This window comes from Emydura macquarii, unplaced genomic scaffold, assembly GCF_026122565.2.
Source record: "Emydura macquarii macquarii isolate MOO-44397 ecotype Brisbane River unplaced genomic scaffold, CSIRO-AGI_Emac_v2 contig_1230, whole genome shotgun sequence".
In the NCBI taxonomy this organism is placed as follows: Eukaryota; Metazoa; Chordata; order Testudines; family Chelidae; genus Emydura; species Emydura macquarii.
This window is the reverse complement of record NW_027131367.1, coordinates 15426787-15442651: the sequence shown is the minus strand read 5'-3', so window position 1 is coordinate 15442651 and position 15865 is coordinate 15426787. Positions and strand designations below refer to the sequence as shown.

At 47.1% G+C, this 15865-nt stretch overlaps 1 long non-coding RNA gene across 2 annotated transcripts in view; it reads left to right on the top strand.

Annotated features, from left to right (window-relative positions):
- LOC137152751 (uncharacterized) overlaps nt 1–6619 on the top strand; it is a 48218-nt gene extending 41599 nt beyond the window's left edge. For both annotated transcript variants that reach the window (XR_010919594.1, XR_010919595.1), the window contains exons 2-3: nt 2305–2496; nt 5558–6619. This is a non-coding gene — a long non-coding RNA (uncharacterized lncRNA). The remainder of the gene's footprint in view (nt 1–2304; nt 2497–5557) is intronic.
- The last annotated feature ends 9246 nt before the right edge of the window (nt 6620–15865 follow it).

Genomic DNA, 15865 nt, shown 5'->3' with positions numbered 1-15865 from the left:
ATGAATTCATCCATCGACTTCGCGCTGTCTACACCAGTGGATAGGTCAGTTTAACTCTGTCATTCAGCGACGTGGATTTTTCACACCCCTGAGTGATGTAGCTGGGTTGACCTAACTTTTTAGCATAGACCTGGCCTGAGAGTGACCACACTGTGAAATAATATCTGAGCTGCTGTGTCCACACTGGCTCTATGCTCACTTTTGTGTGGCCCTAAGATTTCTGGGGGCATATCCCAAGGTTCTTTGCACAACAGTAAGCTGAGCCTCTCTATGAATTCTGTCCCAATTGTTTGAAAACTTCTCTTTTCTGGGAACATGGGGGAATGGTGGGAAAGCACTGGAAGACTAGTGGCACTTGAGAGGAGCTAGGTTTCTAAGGAGTTGTACTCACTACAGCTGTAGCTTATGTCCCCTGATGGGCCAGCCAACTTATGTGAAAAACCCCATTACACTCGACTTATGGGGTTTTGTTTGTGGATGGGACTTGAATTATGGGTAACACTTGAGTTAGTTTAGTGCTTTAGCTCAAGATGAAGTGTCTTATTGTTTTTGCTTTGAAGATCCCAGTTTCAGTCTCCAATCATGACTAAGACAATAGGCATTATGAGGACCAGAAAGTTTCAAATCTTTAATCAGAAGCCTCCACTTGCTTATATCATTCTGTTGTGTCTGGTTTTGAGGCTCTGGGTGCAGACAGCAGTTGCCAGGTAGTTTGACTGCAGATGGCTGGGTAAGATCTGGGGTCTCTGGGGCAGAATGAAGGGAAAGCGTTGCCATTGGGTGTTACGCAATATTACATTCTCGCCCATCAGAGGCGACATGGGCCTTATCACTAACTCACATACAATCGAGTTTTTTCTAATCCTTTCCTTTTGTGCACATTATCTTGTTTAAATATTGTTATTCTTTTTCCTTTCCTGGAAACCACGAGGGCTCCGATTAGCGCTTTGGGCGATTGCATAAAGAATTCTCAGCTCCTAGCTCTGTGCAGTATGCTTGCACAGACAGGGAGAGCCGAATGTCTGTGTGTTCATATTGTGCTGCTGCCTCTTATCTTCGCTCAGATCCTGCTGGAGATATTGGCTGCCCCTCCATTCTTCAGTGGCTGGAGGATCAGCAGTAATGAGTTTATTTAAAAGCTGCCTTACCAATGCTGCAGTGTCAGATCTAAAGTGTTCAGTTAGTGGTGCTCGTTTCATGTTCATTATCATTAGGCTCTCCAATGGATTCTATACATTTTATAGAAAAAGGGGATTTAGTAGGTCTGGGCTGGAACTGGACCACAAATCCCTAGAGTTCACGAGCATTTTTGTATTTGAGCTTTCTCCTTGATGCCAGCACAACCTGCTGGTTCTGTCAGCCATGACTGAATTCCCTTCTGATTCCATCAAGAGAGGCACTCTGAATTCTAGGTGCAGCTCTGAGCCTCTTGAGTCTGAAACTCTGCCCTGGAGATCTTGCAGATAGAGGCTTTCTAATGAACATCCTTCCAGTCAGGCTGATCTTAGGGTATCCTCGGCCTTTCTCATGGGGTTTCAGCACTTCTGGTCTCGACTGGAACCTAGAAGTAAAAAACAGACACAAAAATGAAACTCAATGGGATCAAAGTGCCGTGAACTGCTTCGAACCTCCACTTCAGGGGACTGTTCAGGGAGGGGCTGGAGGTCGTGTTGTTTGATCCAAACCACTTTGCTCATTTTATTTTCTCCCCAGAATAGTTGACTATTTGGACTATTTGGACTTGCCTACACAAACTTGCACTAGATTAAGGTGTGATTTTAAACCAGCTTAGTTAAACTAGTGCAAAAGGCTGTGTGCACACTTATTTCTGATTAAACCAGGTTTATTTTGGTTTAGTGTAAGTTGATTTAGGAACAGATTTAAGCTAACCCAAAATGAGTGTCCAAACAGGGGTTTGCACCCGTTTAATTAAATGGATCTAATTTAAGTTAACCTGGTGCACCTCCTGTATGTAGACAAGGCCTTTTGGTGTCACTTTCAAGGAGGGGGAAGGGATTTTGTCAGCATTTGGTTATTGATTGGTAAAATTTGGCAAGAACAGGTCCGCTTTGGAAATCTGTGTCCTGCTGCTGCTTTGAATGTTTCTAATGCTTACAAACCACCCTGCATTCCTAGGATCCTTTTTTTTGTTTAAGAGTGAGGCAAAGTAGCCATTGCCCCCTTGTTGGCGAGCTTGCGCAGAACCAAGCAAGACTTGTTACTGCTCTATTATGCGAGGGATGCATTTGGCTTGTTGTGCCCTGGCACGCAGAGCATGGCTGCTGTCTGTTTCTCTCCTGCCAGCCACACTTGACGTTCCTCATGAACATTCTGCTCCCTTCTCTTCACCCTCCAACCCCAGAACGTGAGCTCTGGAGTTTGGGTAGAGTGGGCTCCCCAGACAAGGCTCTGCTCAGCTTCAACTAAGCTACGTGCCTGTGGGCTGAATGCATCATGTCGAAGCTGCTTTCTGCTGCTGTGATTTCCACGTTTAAGGTACAGGCCTATGCTGTAGATCGGGTAGAAAGAGGGCTCTGAAACACACACACACTGAAAGACATTCATTAGCTTTTTACTTTGTTTCTAATGCTGTCTGTGTTTACCGCAGGGAAGCCCCAGCCATCGGAGATCAAAGCCTAGAGTCCCCTGCTACAATAATTTGAAAGCTTGAGGGGTTGGACCTATGGTCTCGTTCCCTGTATATTCACGGGCTGTGTTGAAGGGGAAAGTTGGCTCATGCACCCTTAGCCTTGTGCAAGTGCAGTGAAGCACAGATGTTCACCTGCTCGCAAATACACCGCGACGGTGTGGGCAACGGGCCAAATGGACTTTGAACAGAAATAGCAGAGAGCGGGCAGTGGGTTGGGGATTGCATCCTAATTATATCCGGCATCAGTGGGAGATTCACTGTAAACAGCCCCTATTGTTACAGACCTGGCATCCAGACCACAGCTACCACAATGCCATTCCTCTCTCTACGGAGTGAGTCTGACACCCCAGGGTTCTGCCAAGCAAAATTTTATTTACACTGATATGAGACTGCAGACCAGAAATTGATGTAGCCAAGCATAACACAGCCAGAGGAGGGGCAGCAGCCTTAACTAGCTCCTCATCAATTGCCTGCACTTGCTGAAGCTGTTTTTGAGAGACTCCGATGGCCATTGGCAGGCCACACTTCAGCAGGATGAACCCAGGGCTGCAGCATTGATCAGCTGTTTGCCCATGGCTGCGGTCTGTCCGTGAGAGCATGCTCTCCCAGACACACCTGTGCTTTGTGAGCATCCCTGCCCCCTCCCCCCACACCCCCATATAATGGGTCCCTTCTCAGGATTTATAATAAAGACGGATCACTAAGGAGAACAGCGAAGGTTACTGAAGGTGGAATAAGCTGAGTCCCTGGAGGAGGACTGGGACAATAGATTTAATAAGTCTTAATGCCACAAAGCTAAATTAATTTCTGGAGAGACTTAAACAAAAGCGCATACATCTCAAGCAAATCTACATCATAGGAGAGAAGGGGGTTGAGGAGAGGGATCTTCCAGGAGCTGCCTGGTTCAGAAAGGCAGGGGATGAATGATGTATATACCAAAGCCTTGTTCGTGGCTTGGAAGGCTGGTCTGTGGGGAGGAACTGACTCTTGCTTTAAATATGTTTATATATGAATGTATAAATGCCCACAGTGCCAAGAGACAGCCTTGAGGAAGGGAACCCTCTATTTATCCACAGAAGAGGCATAGTATAGTCTCCCCACTCTCACCTCCATCCCTGGTTTAGAAGTGATGCCTCCAGGGGCCAGAGTGAAGTTCATTTTCCAGACCCATGCAGGCTCCTGTCCCTCTGGTGAGCCTGCTGGGAAAGGAGGACAGTTTGGTGGTTTTCTATGACATGAAGAAAAATGCCTCCCTTTTTAATGAACACGCTGAGGTGCCTAAGCCAGCTCTGTGTGCAGGTAATTAACGACGCATGTTAAGCACACGCATCCTGGTGATGGTGCAGCAACCATCCTCTCTGTGCAGGCCATGACAAAGGTAACTGCTTCTGTTTTAAACAGGCCAGCCCATACACAGCTTACTCATCCCGGTGAGGTGTGCACATGGGCCTGGAGCCAGAGCATAGACCTGGTGAGACGTACACCGAGGCTACGTCTCCACTGCGCCGCAGTGCGGACTACAGGGGTGTGAATTGCAGAGCGCACCAAAATGTTGCTTTCTATCTCTCCTATCTGCTTAGTTCGTGTTAACATCATCTTCTTCAAACCAGACTACATTAAAGCGACCTAGGTACCTTTCAGTTCGTGCAAGCAGTATCCACATAGGGCAGTTACAGCGCAACAGTATGGTGTGCTCTGCAGTTCACACCCTGTAGTCTGCACTGCAGTATGGTGTAGACAAGCCCTAACTGGCTCATGTCCTCTGGAAAATCAGCTCACCCTTTCAACTGTTATCCAAGCCCTGCCCCTTTCCAGAGGATAATGCCACTATGAGGCAGCCTCCCTGCAGGAATGGATGGAGTGGGACCAAAAAAAGCACAAGTAATCAACCAACTCAACAAAATCAGAAGGGGAAAGGCTACAAAAGAACAAGGATCATCTAATGTGTGGGGAACAAAGAATGCAAAAACAGGAACTGAAGTGTAGGTCCTGGGTCACAATGAAGGAACCAGAAGGGAACATCAAGCAGAGACGCTTGACAACTCCCCTTCTTCCAAGAGAGAGTGTGAGGCAGCCCGACATGCCAGAAGCTCTGTGAAGGGTACCCGGAATGGCCAGTAAGTTAGCAAGGCAGCCCTGCATCCAATGCATAGGATACTAGCTCCATCTAGTGCATGCTTCTGGCACCAGCCAACTGCCATGTGAATCCAGGCACCCAATTTCCTTCTCACTTATGCTGTTTGTAACTCAGTTTGTCACTGGAGTTATTCCTGACTTATACACCCCTAGGAAAGCAGGAGAGAAACAGGTCCCACGTCTTCTCCCCTAGATCATCCACCAGCTGCTCTCTGTTCTGTCAGCTAGACCTTATTTTTCTGCCTGTGGTATGCATAATCATGCTATATCCTGTGTCTTTCGAAAGGAAAATGCGGTGGTCGATGTATGAAGTGGGTTCTAAGTACAAACCTGAAATAGATGAGAAGACCCATCAAACTTCCTCTTTCAGCCCTTGCCTCTCCCATTTTCCTGTGGACAAAAAGTTTAGAAGTGGAACTTTACTACTGATGTGTCTGGCTAAAGCCTGAGTGCAGCAGAAGTCCTGCTGTGCTATGGCTGCTTCTGTGCTGGGGAAGGAACACAGTCCTGTTTGCAGGCTTTGTAGAGCTGGCTGCCATTTCTCAGCATTTCCAAGCCAGGAGGTCTAATGCAGGCATTCATCTGACAGATGCTTTACCGACTGCACTAAGGACGGCAATTTTATTGCTTACTCTGGGTGTTTGCAGGGTTGTGAACTCTCATGATCTTATTGAGTCTCACAGTGGTTTCTTAAAGCCCTAACGCCTGCAACTGTGTCATTACGTGAGAACAAACAAATAAATAAGTAATCTTTTATCCCTTTGGTTTCAGAGAGAAGTTGGAAAATAGGACCCAACGGCACCCCAAAGGCTCAGAAGCCAGAAAATAAATAAAGAGAACCCAGAACGTGTTGTTTTTTTAAAACTCATGTTTTGGGAGCCTGGCTCATGATCCCCGAATGCTTGGAAATACTGACTTTGCTTTGCGCACTTTTGAACTGGGGATAAGCAGAGCAGGCAAACTGTTCTCATGCTGTGAAGGACAGTCCAACATTGGCTGGCTGGGGCCAGAACTGACTAATGTGCGATTTCCAAAGGCATAACGGGACCCAACCCCCATTGACTTTCAGTAGGAGTTGGGTGCCTAAATTCCCTTTGGGCCTTTGAAAATCTCCCCCTGATGACCTAAATGGGGTTCTCTATCTCTAGCTGCTGCTCTTTAGAGATTCATTCAACAAACGACACTTGGGGTCACATGGAGTGAAGCTGCACTTGATTACACCAACTCTGGAATTAATGGAGTACTGCTCCTTCCCTCACAGCCCCAAACCTCTCCTGTTTCATAAAATAACTCTAGGTCTCGCTAGAACTTCTTTCACTCCCTGCTTCAATTGCCTTCCCTTGTAGTTTATGGCCTACTCTAGCTCCCATTGAAGTTACTAGCAAAACTGCCTTTGACTTCACTAGAAGCCACTACAGGACTATGTCCCCTATGTTTATTCTGTGACGCAGCTGATTCTTCCTAAGGGAGGATAAAAGCTAGGGCCTTGGTTTTCTGATGTCCTTGCCAGCATACAAAATATCCTCCTTGCCCTCATTGACTCCTTTCCTCACTTGCAAACATCGATGAGTGAGGGGCACTGGCCGGGACCAGGACTTGTGTGTGTTCAGGGGCTTTCAGGGCTCTGTTTAATGTACCTCAAGGAGACATTTGTGGGGCCAAAATAACACGAGATGTGGTCACGCTGTCAGGCTTCGGATGGTGGAAATAACATACAAAAAACCAGTTTGGCCCCATCAATGGCTCCTGGCGGCATTAAAAGCACCCAGGATAAACCTAAACAAACTATGACAATTGGGTTTACATACTTTCCCCCAAGTATGCCTGTATCTGGGCTCCGGCTGGAAATGAATGCTCAGCGTTGCATGGTCTCCATGTTTCCTGTGGGATTCAGCTGACTTTCTTGTATCCTTTCCTCCCAACTTAGGCCCCACTTCAGCTAGGCACTTAAGTGCAGGCTTAAAGTCAAACACTTGCATTGAAGCCAAGAGGGTTTAAAGATAAGTGCCAGCTTAAGTGCTTTGCTGAATCAAGGCCTTAGATTCTTCAGACCTTTTTTCTTACCTTATGTTGCCCCCTTCCCGAACCAACTACCTTCTGCTTGTGTTAGGGTGACCAGTATAGCAGCAAGTATTCCAGACCCAGGTCTAACAAGTGTTTTGTATATAGAGGAAGGAATGTCCAATGGTTAGAGCATTAGCTAAGGATTTGGGAGACATGGGTTCAAGTCCATTTTCTGCCACAGACTTCCTGTGTGATCTTAAGCAAATCACTTTGCCTCAGTGCCTCCTGAAAATATGAATAATAGCACTTCCCCTCCTCATGGGGTGTTGTGAAGATGAATACATTGAAGATTTGAGGCACTTGGATACTAAGGCAATAGGGGCTATTGTATACTCTAAGACGGAGGCTTGTCTTGTTTCAGATTTTTCCTTTATGTGGGTGGGATTATGTCCTCCTCCAGTGGCTGCAACCTCTACATTTACTTATACTGTAACTGAAAGTGTCTGTTTCATGTATAATAGTCTATCTGGAAAAACCGAACCCTTGGTGCAGTAATTCAGTTGACGTGAAGCTTCAATCTACAGAATACGTTCTATAGCTGTGGCTGCGCTACCAGAGACTCGCATGGTAAACTTGGTATGAAACATGTGAGAGGTGTATTTTTGTAAGAAATGCATTCGGTGCAGATTCGGAATACAGAACAGGCCCCATTACCGTGCATGTGCCTCTGCATTCCCTTCATGAAACAGCATCAAACTTACACTACACAGCCAGTGAGCCAGAGGTGTCAGGAAAACATTGATCCAAAGCATCACTAAAATGCTGATTGATTACTTTCTGTTAATCTCATAGCTGCCTTTTTTAAAGCTAGGGCTATTTTGTTATGCTCACTGAACTGGTGTGGTTACTGCAGCATTCCAGAATGTGACCAGTAGGTGGTGAACTAGGAGAACTGATAAAAAGGCATCTCTGCTGAAATACCTTCCACAAGTCCCTCAAAAACATGGAGTATACAGCATCTGTGAACCTGCACGTCAGATGCTCAGTATTGAAAGAGTGAAAGGAAAAGCAGCTCCTCATCCTCTTAGACCTGGCCATAGTGATTCATGCTTTTGTAACTTCTGGGTGCTTATTTTATCTAGCAATGAAGCCACAAGCCCTTTAAAAAATCCTGATGGTACAATAGCTTGTCTGCTTCATCTGTGTATTTTAAGTCTGAGTGAATTTGATGCTTATGAAATAAGGCCTGGTAGCTAGAGCCAGAAATAACAGGCAAGTTCTATGTAAGCTTCGCTCCTCGCATTCTACTTATGTGCTCCATCTTGATCTATAATACTTCCTGCTGTCCCATGCTGGGACCTGTACCCAGGTCTGCCCTGGTACAGTGCATTCATCTTCTCCTCCCTTTCGGAGTGTAGCTAACAGTCATTTCACAGCCAAAAGCACCACACGATCAGTGACCGATGAGGGTCAGCATTCGCTTCCCCATATTTCTTTCTGTGGGGGTTGACAACCAGCCTCACGGGCTAATAGTGGAGTGAGCAAGGCCACTGAACTGTCTGCAATCTACTGTATTTACCTCATTGCCATTGATGTGTAGATGCCAAGGGCTTGCATTGTTGCCTGGGTGTCCTTGAGTGAATGAAGCATCCATAGCATCACTGAATAATTTGGGTCTTTCGAAGAGAAAGTCTTTAACAGTGTTGTGTACTTCCTGGGTGAGGTCGAAGGACTGTCTTTGGATGGAATATAGTATTTTTTTTATCAGCCCATGTACAGGTAGGTGCTATGGTAGCAGGAATCAGCCACGCTGTGCGGTCTGGGGGCAGCAAGCACCACTGATGGGCAAGGCGATTTTGCTCTGGGGAGAGGTACGGCGCAAGGAATGTTGAGGTTCCTGTGTTTCCTCTTTTGCAAGGCTTCTGTGATCAAGTCTTTGAAGGCCTTGAAATCATTGGCATAGGAAGGGGGATGGAGGGAGATACAAAGTTGCAGCTTGTTATCCCTCGGCCTTGTATATTGCTGTGTGTTTATCCCCTGATGCTATTACTACTCAAAGTCCTGAACAAGTTGAAACAAGAGAAATTGGTAGCCATCTTCATAGCACCATCATGGCCAAAGCAAACTTGGGTCCCAGAGCTGCTTCACACACCTCTGTAACTGATATGTTCTGACACCATATCTCCTCACCCAGCGGTCAGGATCCATCACCCACGTTAACCTCTCATCACTTCACCTCAAGGCTGGATACTAGTTGGGTCTCTGGCACAGAACAAGACTGGTCAAGCTCAATAGTCGGAAACCCGCTATGAGGAAAAACTACCTAGAGAAGTGGAAACGTTTTCAGGTTTGGTGCAGCCACTGATCTGTATCTCCTCTTGAGGCATTCTTCCCCTGCTGGCTCATGCTCCTCTCTAGGTTTCTCTTATGGAACATAACCCAGTGTCAATGGTTGCTGCTCTTAACGTACTCTCTTCTTTGAGCCCTTCCGAACTGCTCACCATAGAGGGCATATTGGTTCCAAGAAGCCTACTGTGGCAGGACATATGGAAGAGGGGCAGGTCTCCAAGGTTGCCCTTGCCAGGGTTATCTCCTGCTGGGAGTTTCTTCCTCGGGGTCCATTTCAAGGGAGGGAGGTGGGATGGGGAAGGTGGAGGAGCCTTGTATAGATACCTCAGAGTCAGATGAAGCATCATCTCCCATTTCTATCGAAGGGGCAATCAGTGCTGGTACCAGTGGTCATGTTGGCACCAGGGGCTGGTGAGCGTCAGGTAACCATATCAGTACTGGAGGTTTTGAGATAAAACCATGTGGCAAAGCTCTACCTCAGTGGGTCCAGTGCTGCCTTCTAGCAGTAGGTCAGGAAACTGCTTCACCCTGTAGTGTTCTTCCACCCTCTAGGGGTGGGGGAGGATAATACAGCCTCTCTAAGATGGCCGCTCCCTGATGGGGCCCAATCCTATCTTTGTTTCTCACAGGCCCTTGCCTCTTTGCTGGTGCTCTTGCCCCTCCAGTGAATGGCCAGTAGGGGGAAGGAAGGGCCCAGTCCCACCCTCTACTCTGGACCCCAACCCAGGGACCCTACAAGTAGCAGCCTTGTGCTGTGGCTTCAGGAAAGCTGCTAGCTTCCCTGGGTCACTTCCCCATGCCCCTTGACTTAATGTCCGCACCCTGCTCGGACAGGGGTCCTTGCTGGCCTCCTTGCCAGGGAAGGCTCTTGATCCTGGGCGTGGTAGTGCCCAAACCAAATGTCCAGTTCAATCTTTCCCTTCGGGCAGGGTCTCTTCCCTTAGGCCTCCAGGCCTGGGAAAGGTCCTTTGCCCTCTTTGGGATTTTCGCTCCCCCAGTCTTTGTACCTGCAGGGTTCTCTCCTGCCAGCGTCCTGCTCCTTCTCCTAAACCCTCCTGGCTCTTGACAGCATCTTGCCTGCTCTCAGACTGTGGTAGCTCACCTCACTCTCACAACTCCAGCCACATCCTTTCTCTGGAGGGGAGGCATTTAACATGTTCTAGGCGGGGCCTTGATGGGCTCCAGGTGTGTTCATTAAGCTGGAGTAACCCCTGCTCAGCTACCAGGAGAAAAGGGACTTGCTGAGCCTAGGTTGATCTATTGACCTTCTAGCACTCTCCAGTAGCCATCCAGTCTGACGCTGTCACAGCCATTACCAACTTACTGTCTGGACCATCAGGAAATCCTTCTCGATACCCCTCAGAAGAGCTTATTCAAAGAGTCTGTGTGGGGCCATTGACCGCATCAGTACTGGAAAATGTTACCTTGGCACCGTGTGATAAGACTGGAGAGCAATGTTGATGTATGGGGAGACTGGGACCACAGGGGTCTCAGAGAACCCTCCATCAACAATAGTCTATCCCTAAGTTTTCAAGATCTGCTTTTGAAGTGTGAGCAGACCTTACACTTTGTGGAAATATGAGTCTCCCCAAGGCAGTGGAGGTAGCTTGAATGCTTCTCCCTGAAGGGAAAAGACCTGTGGCAGGTCTACCAGGGTTTCAAGCCTGGGATATTGGGCATAACCCCTTAGGAGAGGCTGCAGATGGAGATCCAAAATAGAACAAAGACTCAGACTGGGCAAAATGAACTCCCCCCAAAACTGTGCTAAAACAAATTAAAGGAATTACAAGAGAAAATAAACAACAATGGGGGTGGGGGGGAAAGCAGCAAGGCGTGGGGCTGTAAAAGATACTGCGATGCTCTGTCTCAGGTTGCAGACAGTTGAGAGGGAAGTGGAGTGGTGGTGGGTCCACTCTTCCCTATATACCTTCCCAGCAGAGCAGGAGGGTGTATAACATGTAGGTGTGGATGTTGCTGAGAAAACCTCCAACAGGAAGTGCTCACAGAGAGCACCCCTAGGGAGGAGAACTTAAAAGAGCTCTTCTATCAACGCTGAGACTAAGTGGCAATGTGATCAGTCACAGAGCAAAGCTGTCTGATACTAGAGGGGGTCACTACCATAGCCCACACAGGCAGGAAAAGATTCAAGGGCTAGAACCTGAAGTCAGCAAAATGGGGGGGAAAAAACCACCCAGTGAGGGTAATTAGTCAAGGGAACAGCGCCTTAGGGTAAACTTGTGAATGCAGTCGCACAGGCCTTCATTATACTTGCTATAGGTCTCACAATGTCAGTTAGCCATCTACTCTAGGAGAAGGCTGAAGGCGTCAGTAGCCTAACTGGTGTATTTTCATATCCACCCTTGAGTGCCTTTCAAGAAAATACATTTTTAAGCAGTGTTGTTATAGGGTCAGATGAGAAGCAACCTCACTGGAAGTACTGCTAATCAGGCCCCTTTAAGCTACGTCATGGTTAGGCCCCTACCCAAATCATGCTGGAAAATTTTGACCATTAAAGTCTGTAGAGGTCATTGATGCAGTGTCCAGCTTGGGCATTTCCACGCTATTACCATTCACCATGGAACTAATAACTGGCAGAGGGGCTTCCTCTGCATGAGAGCTCCTGACCCCCAGGGAGTGGGTGGAAGGGGAGGAAACATCCTGTCCTCTTCCTACTAAGCCACTCTCCATCAACTGTGTTTACATGAATGGTTTCAATCCCATTGTGGATCAGACATTCTTCTTGCGGTTGAAGTGCAGTAAGACAGGGGTTTGGCAGTCAAAGGCTAGCACATTTATCAGCACAGCTGCTTGCTTATGAGATGGGAAGCCGAGTGCCCTAGCAACAGGCGTCACAGCGCTCGTACAGACAGCTCACTGTAAAACAACGCCTTTTGAAACTTAAATGGAGACCAAACCTACAGCTGTAGAAAGTAGCAAACAGAAATGCGGGGGGGAAGGGACCTTGAGAGGTCATAGACATCTCTGTGTGCTGAGGCAGGACCTAGAAAAGTATAAGTAGCAAGCATAGTGCAAAGGTTGTAGATTTTGTGCGCTCCCCTTCCACCTGATTAAAGGGGGAGCTCTTCAATAGTGTCATGAACCTAATTCATTTAGCATCTTCACTATGGAAAAAAAAAATCAGTAATTATGGAGAGAGAGAGTTAAACAAAGGATGCCTGATAAGTAAAAAAGGGGCCTGGCAGAACAGGGAGGGAGCAAGATGGCTTCTCTTGGCTCAATCAACCCAATGAATTGGATAAGATCCTCTTACCTAGCTGGAGCTTACAGTCATGCAAATGGATATTTGTATGCGGGGAGGCTTAAATTAAATTCCGCTGGGATTTTTTTTCCTCCCATAAAAGTAGGTCAGAGTGAGGCTGCTGGCCTCATTTCTCAAGCCAAAGTGCGCACGGATGCTTGAGAATAAATCAAATCCCAACAACACCCATGACAATAAATGAGCTTGATTTTTTTCTGATTGGCTTCACAGGTACTCTCCCCCTCATTTCTGGCTTTCTTCTGTGTTGTAAATTCCAGTTTTGGCAAAACTTGATATGGGCAATAATTCTTATCTACAATAACGCCTGCAGTGCTATCATAGAGCCAGTGGACCGGTGGGGACCCTGCGGCACAAATCAATGGCCATTACTCACCTCCATGCGTAAGTGAACTGCTGAAGCTCACCCAGGAAGCCCAAGGAGGAGCACAGCCTTGAATCCAGCCTAGCCACGGGGCAACCTTCTCTAACACACACTCATCCCTCATCTCACCATATGTAGGATTGGCTCATGGTCAAGGGTGGATAGAGCTGACATTGGGGCATTTGAAAAATCCCTTCCACAGCCGTAAGGGAGCGATTAGTGGTGTCCTTGCAGCTTTATTTCTAATGCAAGCAGGTGTGTGTCTACAGTAGAAAATGGTGTCCAAAGTGGTGTAATTACAATGCTTGTGCCTGTCCACATAGCACTGATTGTGCACCATGGACAGCTATCCCAATGCGCGACTTTGTGCTGCTAGGCATTGTGGGAAGGCGAAGCGGCTCGCAGTGTAGCATAGGTGCAGGCTTAATGTCCCAATGCAGTGATGGTCGTCTTGTCATTCCATGGGTTTCGCAGCATTTTTTCAATGGACCCGGCTTCCTGTGCACCCGCCCTCTCTGTCTTGGCACAAAACGCTGACTTTTGGCGACAAACATCTGCAGTGTAGACCAGGCCTTAGTTTCCGGTATACGCTGGGAGCATTTGGTCCTGTCCCAGCAACAAAGTAAAGAGCCAACCTGAACCAGTGCACAATGTGTCACATTGTTACTGAACATTAATGCCTAGTGGGCTGGCCCTAGAATGGGAGACCCACAACAGTGGTTAAATATTGTTGATAGCACTATTGGACCGAGGGAGGTGGGTTGTTTATTGCTGAGAACAGCTGCAGCTCAGCTTTACAGTATAATTCTGCTGCCTTCCTGTAGCATAGTGAAGAAAGTCCAGCCCTCACCCCCTGTGGTTCAGAAAAGGTCAGGTCAGCAGTAGCCCTAGTGAAACAAATTGTGGTGGGTCTGCTATCAGTCAGGACCAGCCCATGGGTAAAATTAAGCCAATATTACTTCCAACCTACAGTTGTGCATGGTAGCAGTTGACCAAAAGCCCTTAAGCACCGGCAGTTTTAAAGGGAAGCAAAAAAAACCTCTGTACAAGTGCATTAGTAGGAGCATTGCCAGCAGCGCAAGGGAAGTGATTATTTTCCTCTATTTGGCACTGGTGCGGCCTCAAATTCTGCCCCATCATAATATCGCTTGCCACTACCCCAAGTGCGTGCCCAAGGCGACTGATAACTCAGACAGAAATTTTACCTGTACAGTCTGTGGATCTGCCTTCCATATGAGATCAGGGCTGAGTCACCAGCCAGCCAGGGGTAAGACATGAGCAGCGGACAGAAGCTAGTGTGATGGGGAATGTAGTTTGCTCTCAGATATGGACCTATCAGGAAATTGCGTTTTTTTACTCCAGCTGGAAAATAAGTATGCTGGCATCAGAACTACTAATAAATGGTTTGAACAAGACTAAAACAGACTGGTGAAGATACTCTCAGTTGATGCACAAAGGACTGCACTCCTGGGCCCAAGCTGAGAAAGGGATAATTGGTATTTACAGCCAGCGGCAGAGACCAGCAGAGGGCCACAGGTGCCGTAAGCATGACACTGTTTAGTGTGTGCGCTGTGCTCATGTTTTCTAATGGCTGACCTGATAAGCGTTCTTTAGTGTGCAAGAGAGAGAGAGAGAGCGAGACGGATGTGCTACTGAAAGGTCAGTGTCTGATTTTGGTCACCGCAGCAGCCACTTTTGCTTGCAGCACCATCTCCAAATCCTGTCAGCACCAGTGGTAGCTTCTTTAAAAGCAACCATCACCAGCTGTTTGACTTTCCTTGTAGCATGCACGGTAGAAGTCTGTGCCTCATGGCCCCTGTGTAACAGTTCGCTGATGAAAACATCTCAGCTGGGTCAACCATAACACACGGGAACATTCAATGAACCGTAAAGGTGACAAACTTAACGCTGATAAATGGCAATCCTGTTGCACATAAGTGGACCTCATTGCCATCGCATGTGACACTTCATTGCTTGGACAGAACTAGGCTAGTTATTCAATAGTTAATAGGGAGTGAGAGGAAACCATATGCATTAGGATTTAAGAGAGTTTCTAAGAGCCCTGCCTAGCAGTGACGTTATCCCATATCTAGCGATTGTGGCTTGCTTACGCTGAAGCATCCGCTGCTGACCAGTCTGCTACACTACTGGCCTAACTGGACCATGGATCCAATCCCATCTGGTAGGATACCATTGCACGAGCCCCTTTCCAGAACCAAGGCCTTGTTAACTAATCATTGTTATATCGTGGGCATGCCTTACTACAGCTAAAGCACAAAGTTAGACAAACGGTCAGGTCACCATGGAAGAATTTTTCTTTTTACTGTCACTTAGCCTTAATTGTTGCGTCATTACTAGCGTTAGTGGATGCAAACAAGAAACAGTCAAACAGCCACATGAAGGGAGGCCAAACCCATGAGCTGGTGTTTGGGCATTTGAAATAGCTGTTGGTTGGAGTCTGTCCCACTCACCTTAGTTAGTTAGAAACAACAAAGTTTGTGTTTGAGGTGTGACTGGTGTAAAAATAAAATGGGCTCCCAGGCACCCTATCCCTCTGGCAGACAGTGTTTATGGGCATATTACCAAGTTGGGGTTTACACTTCTGAAAGGGCTTACGGGGAAAACATTCTGAAACTTCAGTTCCAGCAGGATTATAAAGGCAGTTTTGCTTGTGGCAGTTTAAGCATACCTTGCAGCTGTTTAGCCTGGCTTTGAATGTGAACGCTCCCGGGGTCATACAAGAACATAAGTAGACAGGAGTGTGCCCTTGTGTTTGACAAATAGCAAAGGAAACCCCTTCCACCACCTCACGCCGTGCCTTCTACAACAACTGGGGCTTTAACTGTTTTTAGGGTGTGTAATAGTTTCAAAGGCTTTTGCAACATACTTGGTCAGCAAAATCATTCAAAATTATGCTTGTATACAAAAGTTGGCCACACTCTAACATGTTAAATAGGCTGAACCAAACTGGGTGCCCAGCCTAATAGAACTTCACAACTCCTAAAGATACTGTTTAGAGGGTACACGTGTTGTCTAAAAATCTGAATGCCTGAAAATAAATGGACACTGGCAGCTATGAGCAGTT